Genomic DNA, 13,948 nt, shown 5'->3' with positions numbered 1-13,948 from the left:
TGGAGTATACAAATGTAAAATGTATATCACCCCAAAGATTCTCCGAATTGAATCACTATAATAACATTCGAAATATGTGATGAGTTTATATACAAAATGGTAGGGGTATAATGAATTATATACAAAATGCTAGGGTAAGATCATTTGAGCTCTAGTTTACTTGTTCAAAGTAAAACAACTCAAGATGAAGTTACAAGCTTATGTGCAAGTGTAATAATTTAAATTCCACTGATGTCAAAAAATGCGATTTCAGAATATTATTTCGGTAAATCGAATCTGTAAATATAAAATAAGAATATTTATGGAGTTAATATAAAATTATATTGAAATTTAGCTAAGTAATTTAGTTGAAAAAACAGTTAATTAAGGCTCAGAGACTAAATTGTAAAAGTATATTCGCTATTAAGTTTTAATTAAGAAAAGATTGGAGATTAGATAGTAATTATCCAAAAGATTAAAATGATTAATAAACCAATTTTAGTTAGTAGATAGTGTTGGAAAAAAATTTGATTCGAAAACGGTTTTCTTGTACAACGGAAAATAAAAATTTTGAAAATTGACTCGGTTTGTGATATTTATAGTAATAAACCCTAAACTAAATTCGCCCCTGTGTTTTCGGGTAAACAAATCACTGTCATTCTCGACTTTTAACCGAACAATATTCTTCGTATTAGAGTATGCCTAAAAGACCAATCATAAGATGATTGTAATTACATACTTGTTTTACCTTGTTATTAATATAATGTATTGCCATTGTTATTTCAATTTCTATTCCTGTTTGTATAAATAAACTGATCAATAATAAAGTTCTAAGAATAATATGATTATTCTTAAAAGGTCCTTAGTCAAGTATTATTGTGGGTTTGAACAATAATAATGCATTAAGACTAATATGTAGCTGATTGGTGAGAAAGTATTGTCATTGACATAGGGATGTCAAAATCAATACATGAGTATGTGTTAGAGAACAACATACTAGACTGGCCTACTGTAACACCCCGAACCCGAGACCGACACCGGAGTCGGACACGAGATGTTAACAAACTTTGAAAAATTTTTCCAGACACTGCCCAGTCTGAGTACTAGTCGCTTCAAAAATCATATCTTGAGTTTCACAACTCGAAAATCAGTTTTGTGATTTTTCCCTGAAACTAGACTCATGTCCCCACCTATGTATTTTTTTCTAGAATTTTTGGTTGGGCCAATTAGTACAGTTTATTAGTCAAAGTCTCCCATGTTACAGGGGTCGACTACACTGACCTTTTCCCATTACGACTTGGATATCTCTCTGCACAGAGCTTCAATACTGATGCCGTTTGTTTCTATGGAAACTAGACTCAGAGAGGAATCCATACATATATGGTATGACTCCTAATTATCTCTGGTCAATTTATAGTGAATTTCCAAAGTCGGAACAGGGAATCCAGAAACTGCTCTGGCCCTGTCCCACAAGAACCTGAATATCTCTTACTGTACTGTTCATATGATTGTTTCGTTACTTTCATATGAAAGTAGATTCATCAAGGTTCGATTACATAATTTATTCACTATTTAATTCCACTCCTACGAATTCTTGTGATTTTTCCAATCCACACCACTGCTGCTGTCAGCCTCTGTTTTCAAAGTAAACCTTACCTATTTTCGGGGTTTCATGGACCAACTAGGGCCTTGTCATACATATGCCCACATATGATCATACTTAGCCATTCCAATGGCTGATCATTTGCTCAACACTTCCATTCCAACTATAGTTACATCATGAAACCATCTATACATTCATAAACACGAATGGTCTAATGCCATACTCCACTTCTACAAGCCATTTTCGCATGGCTGTACACTTATACATTTCATAAAGTACTCGAAAAACAACAATGGGTAGTCCTATACATGCCATATCAAAATTCAACCAAAATGGTACCCAAAAGAGCCTTTGATAGTGTGGGCGACTTCGACTTCAAGATCCCGAGTCCGATAGCTGGAGAACCAAAAATCTATAAAACAGAGGAGCAGTGTAACGAGTAAGCAATTTATGCTTAGTAAGTTTTGAGCAAGGAATTCCAGCATAAACAAAGAATAACACACATTTAACTAAACGGAATATTTCATAATACGCAATTTACCGATATCAAACTTGCTTCACAACATTAACAACCCTTATGTACATACACAATAGACTAACTTAGCCGAAGGCCGGTAGCTCGTTTATCAACTGAGCGAACATTTATTTGTAAGGGCTCGATTAAATTCAACACATACGTAACATATCCCCATATTGGGATGTTTCTCGAGTATTCGCTGGAATTTTACAGCAAGCTCATTCATTACCAAATCACGTACCTTCGGGATTTAACCGGATATAGCTTCTCGTTCAAATGCCTTCGGGACATAGCCCGGTTTTAGTAACTCACACAATGCCTTCGGGACTTAACCCGGATTTAATAACTCGCACGAATGCCTTCGGGACTTAACCCGGATTTAGTATCTCGCACAAAGGCCTTCGGGGCTTAACCCGGAATTTGTATCTCGCACAAAGGCCTTCGGGGCTTAACCCGGAATTTGTATCTCGCACAAATGCCTTCGGATCTTAGTCCCGATATATTCACTTAGCACAAAGCCTTCGGGACTTAGCCCGGACAGCATTCAATTAATCATGCACATCTAACAATAATTCATGGCACATTCATATTTCATTTTCATTTGCGAAACTCAAACACAAGGCACATATCGTCCTTGCACATTCGGCTCAATAGCCACACATAGAGCATGATTTAATCACATCGTAATTTAAGCTCTCTTACTCAAGAACTTACCTCGGGTGTTGTCGAACGATTCCGCTAGCTATTCAACCACTTTTTCCTTCCCTTTATCGGATTTATTTCCCCTTTGCTCTTGAGCTTAATTAAACAAATAAATTGATTTCATCATTTAGGCATCAAAAAGATGAACACAAGGCACTTAGCCCATATTTATACATTAGACATTAAAGTCTCATACATGCAAAAATCATGCATCAACACAACATATTAGCTAATTTCTTTCCCCTTGGCCGAATATGCATGTCTATTTTTGGGGTCGATTTCAACACTTAATACACACATATACACACTAGTAAAGCATCCTCCCCCTTTTCATCAATTTAACACATGCATTGCTCATTAACATGCAAAGTTACATTCGGCCTTAGCACACATCTTGCTAGCCGATTCTTCTCCATTTAGCAACCAATGCACATATGTGCTCACACAAAAATGCTAAAAAGGAGGTTCAAGAATCATCAAGCCATCATCACATGCATCATTAACAAGCTTCATATTTTGCATGCAATGGCATTAACACAACCTCCACCTAGGCCGAATCTTAACTCATCCTCATGCCTCATCACCACAACATCAAACATCAACCAAGAATGATGCATCCATGGTCAAGTGCCATTTCCATCACATAGCAAGATTTAGACCATGGGCTAGGTAGAACTCAAGCTAACAACTAAAACATGCATGCATCTCATGGAACATCATCAAACATACCTTAGCCTAGCTACATGCATGGCCGAATCTCTTCACCTTTCTTCTTCTTTCCTCCTTAAAATTTTTGGCCAAGGATGAACCAAAGGATGAGAAATTTTTTTTTCTTTGTTTTTCTTTCTAATTTAGGCTAAATGAAGGTGAGAAAAGGATGAACAAAGATCTTCTCCTCTCTTTTCTTTAGCTCACGGCAATGGGGGGGAAAAGAATCAACTACACACTTTTTTTTTGTGTATTCATCATACTCCTTTTCATTATTTAATTTCCATGCCTATTATTTTATTTTTTTCCACCCATGATGCACCAACAAAACATGTCTATGACATGTCTTGGCCATCAAACTTGGTCTACCATGCTTGTCATGGCCGGCCACTACTAGTAGGGGGGGAATTTGACATGCAAGTCCCCCCTTTGTCCACATGCACTAATAGGTCCTCACACATTGACCTATCACATTTTAGAATTTTCTCACATAAGTCCTATTGACTAAATTCACATGAAATCAACCAAATTGAAGCTTGAAATTTTCACACATTCATAATTACATATTCTAGACAATAAGTATCACATTCAAACATTTCGGTGACTCGGTTTAGCGGTCCCGAAACCACTTCCCGACTAGGGTCAACTTTGGGCTGTCACACCTACCATGAGTATGTTGACCACTTTGGATGCACTAACGTCCAGAGTGTGAGTACTGCAATAAAATATAGAATTACGAGGCAGTATTTACAAGTATATGAGTCTAGTTGTAATATAGTTTTACAACAGAGTGGGTGAGTACTTCGAGGATTGTACCCAAGGGAGGCGAGTACTAGATCAATCCTAACCTAAACATTAAAAGATCTAATTAATACTTTAGATTCAGTTATAGTACGAAGAATATAAAATAAATGAATTTTGAGGTTTTTATAATGATAAAAATAAAACAACATAAAAAGATAAAATTCAAAATATTAAAAAGGAAGAATAAATCAAATTTGATTATGGGTGATTAGCTTACTTCGGTAATTGTAACACCCTTTACCCGTACCCGAGACTGGGATCAAGTACGAGGCATTACTAGACATGTACTCGAACATTTTTGGGAAATACGGGTTATAAAATTTCATTCCAATTTGAACCCAATCAAACAACATCTTAGTGCCCCTATTATGGGCCTACGGGGCCCAAAACATACATTGAGAAAGGCCCGAGACTAAATCAAGGACCTGAGAAAGTTCTTCAAAGATTTTCTAAGTTAAGCCTCACACGCCCGTATGGAGGCAATACACACACCCGTGTGCTTTGGGACACATGCCTGTGTCCCCTACCCATGTGGAATTATTTGAATTTATTTTCTATTTTGAACCTACAGGGGTTTTCACATGGCCTAGACACGCCCGTGTGGTCGCTCGTGTCCAAAAACTTGAGCATTCAGTTTATGACATTAGCATGCATTTAGGGGCACACGGCCAAGACACACGCTCGTGTGCTAGGCCGTGCCCTCCACATGGTTGAGACACACGTCCGTCTGTCCACCAGTGTGGACCTTGGTAGGCTATTTTCCAAGCCTTAGGTCACCCTCTAATAACCATTTCCACTTATAGTTTTCAATAACACGTAACATGGTCTAATTATACTCTTAAATGACCTTAATATACCTCATTCCATGTAAACCTCATTTGATCGGTTTTTACACATGCTAGGTTGTCCCCTTTGTCTTAAGGATTTCCATGACTTATGACTCAATTAAGATAGGCTCATTATCTTAACTTATTGCCAAAATTGAGGCCTAACCACCCCATGTAATTTGGTCATGCTATATATACTAATTGTAATACACCATATTTAATCATCACAAGAACATTGGAGCATAACACGCACAATTTGGTAGGTCATAACCTACACCAACATGAGCCAATTTCCATGGCCATATATAAGTGAATATGTATACTTTTATAAGCCTTCATATTGGCTAATTAAATGACACATGTAAAAAAATAACAAAAGGCCTATACATGCCATTGAACAAAATAAGAGTATTTATATACCAAACCTAGACAAGATGATAGTGTGTTGACTCTCCAACCGTCTCCCAATCTTCACGAGTCCACGAGCTCTGTAAGACAGGGAAAAGAGAGGGGTAAGCATTTACATGCTTAGTAATCCCGAATAACTGAAAAGTAAACTTACCGATTAATTAGCATGCATCCATATTAGGCAATAAAACCAACAAGCATGAAATAGTTTCCCTATCACATGCACTCAATCAACAAGTTAGTCTAATAACAATGCACCATGTAATTTATCTTAGATGAGCTCATCATTCAACATTTTCATTTTTATATCTCATGTTAATCTCGTTGAGTTTCTCGGAAGTCTTGATAGATTATTAATTTACCGTCAAGTCATAAGAGCGATAATCTCAAGTATGCACTCCTGCGAACCTCACATCATACGGCGGGATTACCAGTCCAAGCTAAATCCCCCACAATGTAAACTCATAGGGTGATGTCGAGATTACCAGTCCAGGTTAAATCCCTTACAGCTACAAACACCGTAGTGAGCTCGGATCTGAATTACCAGTCCAGCCTAAATTCAGACCCTAGTCGGATTACCCGTCCGGGTTAAATCCACAATGCACACATATTCTTCGGGAGGCTCGACCACTCAAGGAACACCCGTCCGGGCTAGATCCTTCCTATATTTGAGATCAACAGATTACCTGTCCGGGCTAAATCCTTTTCTGCAACACATGCAGGATCTTAAGTCATTTAAGCCATGGTTTATCCATCGAATTTCCCTTTTGACTTCAACAGGGACATTTATTATCATTTCATTATTATTAACATACTTCATGGATTTTCATGCCGTCATTATAACCAATTATCATACATTCATAACACATGTAATTAGGCATATTAATAGTTTACTTAAAGTTATTCGAACTTACCTGGTATCCGTTTCTGTTTTGCGTCTTGGTTATTCCAAAACTTTTTGTTTTCCTCGATTCACCTCCGAATTTTTTTCCTCGGGGTCTATAACAATAAAAATGAATCATTAATACCTCATATTATTCTTTTTGAGTCTAAATTTCACCTCCGGACAAAATGACCGTTTTTCCCCTAACCTTTCACATTATTTACGGTTTAGTCCTTAGGCCGTATGATGAAATGCATGAATTTTTACATTACAAAAGCCTAGCCAAATGTTCTTTCCTCTTATGACAGTCCACATTTCTCTATTATTTCACATTTCTACCACATATTTTACACCTTTTTCAAAAAGGTCCTTTTAGGGTTTTTTTTTCATGAAAATCACCTAGAAAAAGATGTTTAACACACATCCAACTTTCGTATTCCTCCATAAATCATCAAACAATAAACATGTAACACATGGGTCACTTTACATACATGAAACCTAACTCAAAATATGGGTAGAAATGGAGAGAGTAAGTTACCGGGATTTCAAAAATACGAAGAACATTAAAAACGGGGCTTGGGAGCACTTACTATTGAGCTTGAAAAGTGAAGAAACCCTAATTAAGGTGGCTCTCAAATTTTGGCAGCAAGGTGGAGAAGATGAGCTAAGTTTTGGCCTATTTTCCCATTTTATTTCATTAATTAGCCAAACGACCAAAATGCCCTTAAGCCATTTCTTTCAAATTTTATCCATACATGCCCATTTTTGTCCAAAAACTTAGAAACTGGGCAAATTTCTCTTTAAGGACTTCTAATTAATAATCTAAAGCAGTTTCATACAAATTTCTTCTAGAACCCAAGTTTTGCACTTTATTCAATATGGTCCTTAATTTCCAATTGGACACCTTACTCATAGAATTTCTTCATGAAACTTTAACACATGCACATAATCATATTCTAGACCTCATAATAATCATAAAATAAATATTTCAACGTTAGATTTGTGGTCCTGAAACTACTATTCTGACTAGGCCCTATTTTGGGATATTACAATAATCTCCATCAACTGTCACTTCAGGTTCCTCGTCAACTAGCCGCTACCCTAGTAGGATCTTTCGATATTCTACTAACATAACGAGTTAGTAAGAGCTACTTTCCTTCCAACCTCACAGTCTAGACTGGTTTGAGGTTAAGATTTTCACGGATGAACAATACAAATTTTGGATTAATTCCCACCTTGATGACTTCTCGGGGTTGTCAGGCCAAGGATTTGTTTCACGTTCTCTATTTCCCAAACAGTTGATCCGGTGAGTAACCCTACAAAACATTTAACAAATCATACCTCCACTCGCTAATCCCCCATAGAAGGATTAGTTCCTCATGACGTTCATAAACAATATATAATCGATGCAAATAGAAAACATGCTAATTAAATCAAGAAGATAGAATAAATGAAAGAGCCTGATTGTATTGATATTAAGCGTAAATCCATAGAGTTAAATGATTCCACAGTTTTGATCTCTTGAAAGAAAGCAATGAACAAATAAACTAAACTCTAAAAACCTAAGAAAGAAAGAAAACAAAACTAAATCTATAGAAAGAAACTAGGCTAATGAAAAGGTGTCTATAACATTTGCCAAAGGAGCCTATTTATAGCCTTCAGGTGGTCGTCGTCCTTAACCCTAGGTTAGCTAATGTTCCCGAGCTTTATGTTTGATTGTACGAACCAAAACGCCCCTACTTCGTGTTTAATTTTAGTTTCAAAGTCAATGTCGCAACACACCAGGACCTATGTCATGACATAGCAACCAGTATGCTCTTCTGTAGCTAGCTTCAGGGGTATGTCACGACACCCTTAGTCTGTGTCACGACATCAAAGGCAGACTTAAATTTTCTTCATTCTGTTCTATATGTTACGACATTAGTTCTCCCATGTTGCGACATAGCATCCAGTATCATCTTAAAATGCCTTCTAATGGTCTCCTGCATAGTCATAAAGTACGTTAGCTCTTCCTTAGGCCTCATTCGACCCTTAGGGTCAATAAAAGACTCAATTTTCGCATTTTATTGAATATAAGTAAAAGTAAAGAATGTAACACCCCTTACTCGAGTTTAATGCTGGAATAGGATACGAGGTGTTACCGGACTTAAACATATACAACATACATTTCCTAGTTATGAAATTTTGTTCCAATTTAAAACTTTTCACAATACCTTAATGTCCCTACTATGGGCCTACAAGGCCCCGAACACACTTTGTAATGCCCCAAAACTTAGATATTTATTTATGTTTGTTGTGTTACACAAATGCATATCTGCTTCAGTGGTTAAGTGTTCTGAGTGTTCTGGGAAGTGTCTGGGCATTTGCAAAATTTTTGTTTTTAAGAAATAAATCTTTGCCTTTAGTTAGTAGGCTTTTAAATTAAGGTGAGTAAAACATGACAAAAAAGGGCCTGTTAGCCTAATGGTAAGGGGCATGTGGAGTGTGCCTTGCGGTCTGAGGTTCGAGGCTTGGTGATGCAGAAGGAGCATTTTGTTTTGCTACAAGTGTTGTAGAAGTGTCCTAGGTTGACAGAAATTGAGGTGTTTGAATAGTGTTTAAATGGGTGGTTGAGGAGATAATGGTGGAGTGATTTTAGGAGGATTTTGTGGGATTTGAAAGTGGAGGAGTTGTAGCCAAATAGGTATTCTGACCACTTAGGGATTTCAGCTATTGGTAAGTTTTCTTTGCTCTTCTCTTTTTCGGCTTCTAATAAGTGGTTTCGGGTTCTTGTCACTCTTTTTCTAGTTAGCTAAATTCTGCTAAGGGTTTTTTACGAGTACTTTTCATTTTGTTCATTTTTGGTTTTGCTTCTCAAGTTCAGTGCCCTACTGACCATTTGTGCTTTTCTCCCCTACTTCTTAGCAATCACTTTTTCTTTTTCTTCTTACCTGGTTGTTAGCCGAACACATCCCTTCTCTCTCTCAACTCTTTTGGCTTTGCTAGTCGATTCTCTTCTCCTCTTCTTCCTTTGCTCTTATAGATCGATTGTTCTCCTTCTCAGTCTCTTTCAATCCATTCCCTTTCACTAGTGTGGTGGCTGACTATTGATTGTACTTATTGTGGAGTGAAGGAGTTCTCTAGTGCTACAGAAAAGATCAGAACCTTTCTCTCGTCTTTCAATCGAAGATAACCATCAAGGAGTTTATTATCAACCTTCATCAACGGGTTAAGCGAGCTAAAACCACACTCATTCAACCTTGGTGGTTGTGGGTTTCTGCGCCATTTCGCATCAAGGTGTGTAATCACATTGCTATAATCATAACTCGGCAAAAGCCGAAATTGGTGATCATAACCCTACACAAGCGTGCGCTCGCTTGTGTGGCAATTCGAATGCATAAACGTGGGCGTTTGATCGTAGAGGCCACCATGAGCGATTTTATGGGTTTAGGCCGCTTTGGGCCACGTTGGGCCGAAATGGGTCGTGTGGGCCCTACGGGCTCGTGTGCCCCACACGGACATGTGGAGATTATTGGGCCAGACTGTGAAACTCACACGGCCAAGGCCATTTTTGGGCTTAGTGGGCCCCACGAACTTGTGGGCTCACGTGGGCCGCATTATGGGCCATAGGCCCACTTTTACTGTTTCTTTGATAAGGTTGCACGGGTCGTCTGAGACGAATGTGGACCTATTATTGGATCGGTAAGTATACCTCGACCCTAAAATTTATAAATGTCTATTATGCCCTTATGAGATGTATGACTGTATTTAGCATGCCATTTTATACATGTTGCATACATGCATGATATTATGATATGTTGCATGGGGATGGGTTATTATGATTGGAGGAAGTGTACTGTACTGGCAGCTCTACTGCAATTTCTGTTTAGTGCTGCCACCAGTGCTATTTTTTGTGTGTAAGGATGGGTGGGTTGATTTTATCCCCACATGGTGTGTAGGGCTGGACGGAGTGGCGTGTAGAGGATGGTGGGGTAGGATTTCTGATTTCATATCTGTACTGTGACCACTATTGAATTGGGCTAAAACCCACACTAATTCTGATACTATAATGGGCTAAGGCCTTAACTGAAATTAAACTGTTACTGAAACGGGCTTAGACCCAGACTGTAAATGCCTATTGTATAACTGACTGTTGTTAAGGGATTACACACTGATTTTTTGTAAACTCACCCTACTGTTTAACTGCACAGGTAATCCCCAATCTTAGGTGGGTTGGTGCTACGAGGGACTCAAAGGTGGCCACAAACTGCATGGACTTTTTATTAAATTTTATTTTATAATTTAATTTGGGTATTTGGTTATGTAATAAGGCCTCTTTAATTTTTAAATTTTAATTTTGGATTTGTTTATTATGATTCATATCTGTTAGTATTAGGACACGGGTTTTCAAAAAGATAAATGCTTTTCAAAACCCCACAAGTTCGCAACTTATTTCAAAAAGCTTCCGCAACAAACAACGTTTTAAAAACGTAACTACGATTTAATTTGAGTAAACATTTTGCTAAACAACTTGGGTTTTAACACTGAACAAGACGCCCTAAATATTAGCTAAGGTTACTAAGAGGTTTAATACAAAATGGGGTTTTCAACGAAATTTTATTCTACGAAAAATACTTTCATGTGACACTACCAGATTTGGCCATAACATTTAGGCCGGGTTTAGGGTGTTACACACTTTGGAATTGATTCAGGACTAACTGTACACTCTAGAAAACTTTGTAAAATTTCAAGCAGACAGGGGCATATGCCCATGTGGAAGGGCAACACGCCTGTGTGTCTTCTTAACATGGCCTAAACACATCGAGACACGCCCGTGTCCCTAGCTCATTTGAATTTATTTTTCAATTCGAACCTATGGGGGTTTTCACACGGCTTGGCACACGCCCATGGCTATGGCCTGTGTCCCTCACACGGTCATGACACGCTCGTGTCTCAGCCCGTGTACAAAAACCTTGACATTCTGTTTCTGACATCAGCAGCCCTTTAGGGGCACACGGTCATGGTATACGCCTGTGTACTAGGCCGTGTCCTCCACACGGTTGGAACCACGACCGTGTATCTGCCCGTGTGATTACTACTGGGCATTTTGTTTTGCCAACTTTAGGTGCAGGGGACACACGACCTTACCACACACCCACGGGGTAAGCCGTGTGTCACACACGGTCTAGACATATGCTCCTGTGGACAAGAACAACGCTATTTACCAGGCCTTTTTGCCACTCATACTTGCATCAACCTATACAACATCAACCAAAACCAATCCAAGCGTAACACATATAACCAAAACAGCCATAACCATGAGAATTTTCATCAAATGCATTCAATAATAATCTATATTAGCCAACATTAATGGCCTATACAAAATGAATATCACATCATAAGAGCCAACACTTGTGACTAAACTAACATGACACTAAACAAAAGATCAAGTCCCTATACATGCCACACACAAAACATTTAAACTAGCTATACCAAAAGCTTCAGGTGATAGTGTGATCGATGCCCCCGATGTCCCTTGATTCCCGATATTAACTTGGCGGCACAGTAAGAAAATGGAAAAGAGAAGGAGTAAGCATAAAACTTAGTAAGTTGCATATAAATAAGTAACAACATCAACCATGCATATTATAAGTCAAGACAACATTCTTGGGTGAGCAAAGGTAAATATCACTACATGCTTAAATATCACAAGTAAAGCCAAAGATTTCAATATCGTCCTAAAATCATGTTCATAGCTAGAACTTACTTAAGTCATTCTTACCATCAAGGCAACATAACTAGACTCACATCTCATGAGTTTCAAATAAGAACCTGTACCACTCACAACACGAATATATTATTCCATATCATTATCATAAGCTTTGAAAATAACCCGTGAAACCATTTGGAATACTAAAGGATATCTGACAAGCTTTACACAAGAGGGTGAATTGCTGATGCCATGTCCCAGACATGGTCTTACACTAGCTAACATGTCGAGGCCAATGCCATGTCCCAGACATGGTCTTACACTAGCTCACATGTCGAGGCTGATGCCATGTCCCAGACATTGTCTTAAACTAGCTCTCGTCTCAATGCCGATGCCATGTCCTAGACATGGTCTTACATTGGCTCACATAACGACACCGATGCCATATCCCAGACATGGTCTTACACTAGCACACATAACGACGCCGATGCCATGTCCCAGACATGGTCTTACACTAGCTCTTACAATATTGTCGATGCCATGTTCCAAACATGGTCTTACAAACTGGCTCTCATATTGTGGCCGACGCCATGTCCCAGACATGGTCTTACACTAGCGCATATATCACCAAAATGTTAGGGCATGGATATCCAATCTATCCCTAGGTTCAACCTGGAATTTACCACATTAATTTCATCATGCATTATTCATAAGCATATTCAACCATATTATGCAAAATCAATCATTCAACACATAATAGCGATAAAGCTGCCTTACTTACGTACAACTTACCTTGATATACAAAAAGTGGGCGATTAGATTGAATCAGTCTACTAGCTTGGCTTTCCTTCGGTCTAGGTCCGGATTTCATATTTCTTGATCTAAAATGATAAAATTCACTAATTTAATCATCACATCAATCAAGACATTTCGTAATTCATCTTTTGGCAAAATTACCATTTTGCCCCTACACTTTCACAAAATTATGATTTTACCATTAGGCTCGTAAATCGATTTTCATCAAATTTTCTCACTAACCAAGCCTAGCTAAACTCTTTTTGTACCTATAGCATATCAAAATTTCAAATATTTCACACAATTACCATCCATTTAACAAACTTCACAAAATGGTTCATTTTAGGTGTTTTCATGAAAACCCCTTTCACAAAAGTTGGTTATTTCAGTCATTTTCTTCCATGGAAATTCAGCAAACAGCATTAACACACTCATGGAAAGTCCCTAGTCTCTCAACCATTTTGCAAAATAGTCTCCCCATTAGTTAGCTTAAGTTATAAGGGCTCCAAAAGTACAAAAATCATTAAGAAAGACCACCAAAATCACTTACTTGCAAGGGTGAAGAGTTTCTAAAATTTCAAGCTTCCAAAACCCTTATTTTTGCTAAAAATTTCAGTGGAGGGGAGGAAGATGAAAGGTGATATCTTTTTCTCTTTATTTTATTTTATTTCAAGTCAAATTAGTCACCAAATTTCATCTAACCTTTGACCATTTCATTTTCTTTGTCTCTATCGCTGGCAACCCTTATTAGAAAGGGTCTATTTTCCCTTTAAAGACCCCTAATTATGATTCTCTAGCTATTTAACAGCATTTTCTAGTAAAACAAAACTATTTCCCTTAATGCGATTTAGTCCTTTTTTCGCAATTAAGCTCACAATCGCTAAAATTAATTCACCAAAATTTTCATGCACTCATATAATCATGCTAAAACACATAAAATAATATTAAAAATAATTTCTCCGACCTCAGGTTTTTGAAACCACTCTCCTGACTAGGCTCAAAATCAAGCTATTACAAAGAAACTTAACTAAAA

This window comes from Gossypium hirsutum, chromosome A13 (genome assembly GCF_007990345.1).
Source record: "Gossypium hirsutum isolate 1008001.06 chromosome A13, Gossypium_hirsutum_v2.1, whole genome shotgun sequence".
NCBI classification, from domain to species: domain Eukaryota; kingdom Viridiplantae; phylum Streptophyta; class Magnoliopsida; order Malvales; family Malvaceae; genus Gossypium; species Gossypium hirsutum.
The sequence above is the reverse complement of the archived record's forward strand: the minus strand, read 5'-3'. Positions refer to the sequence as shown.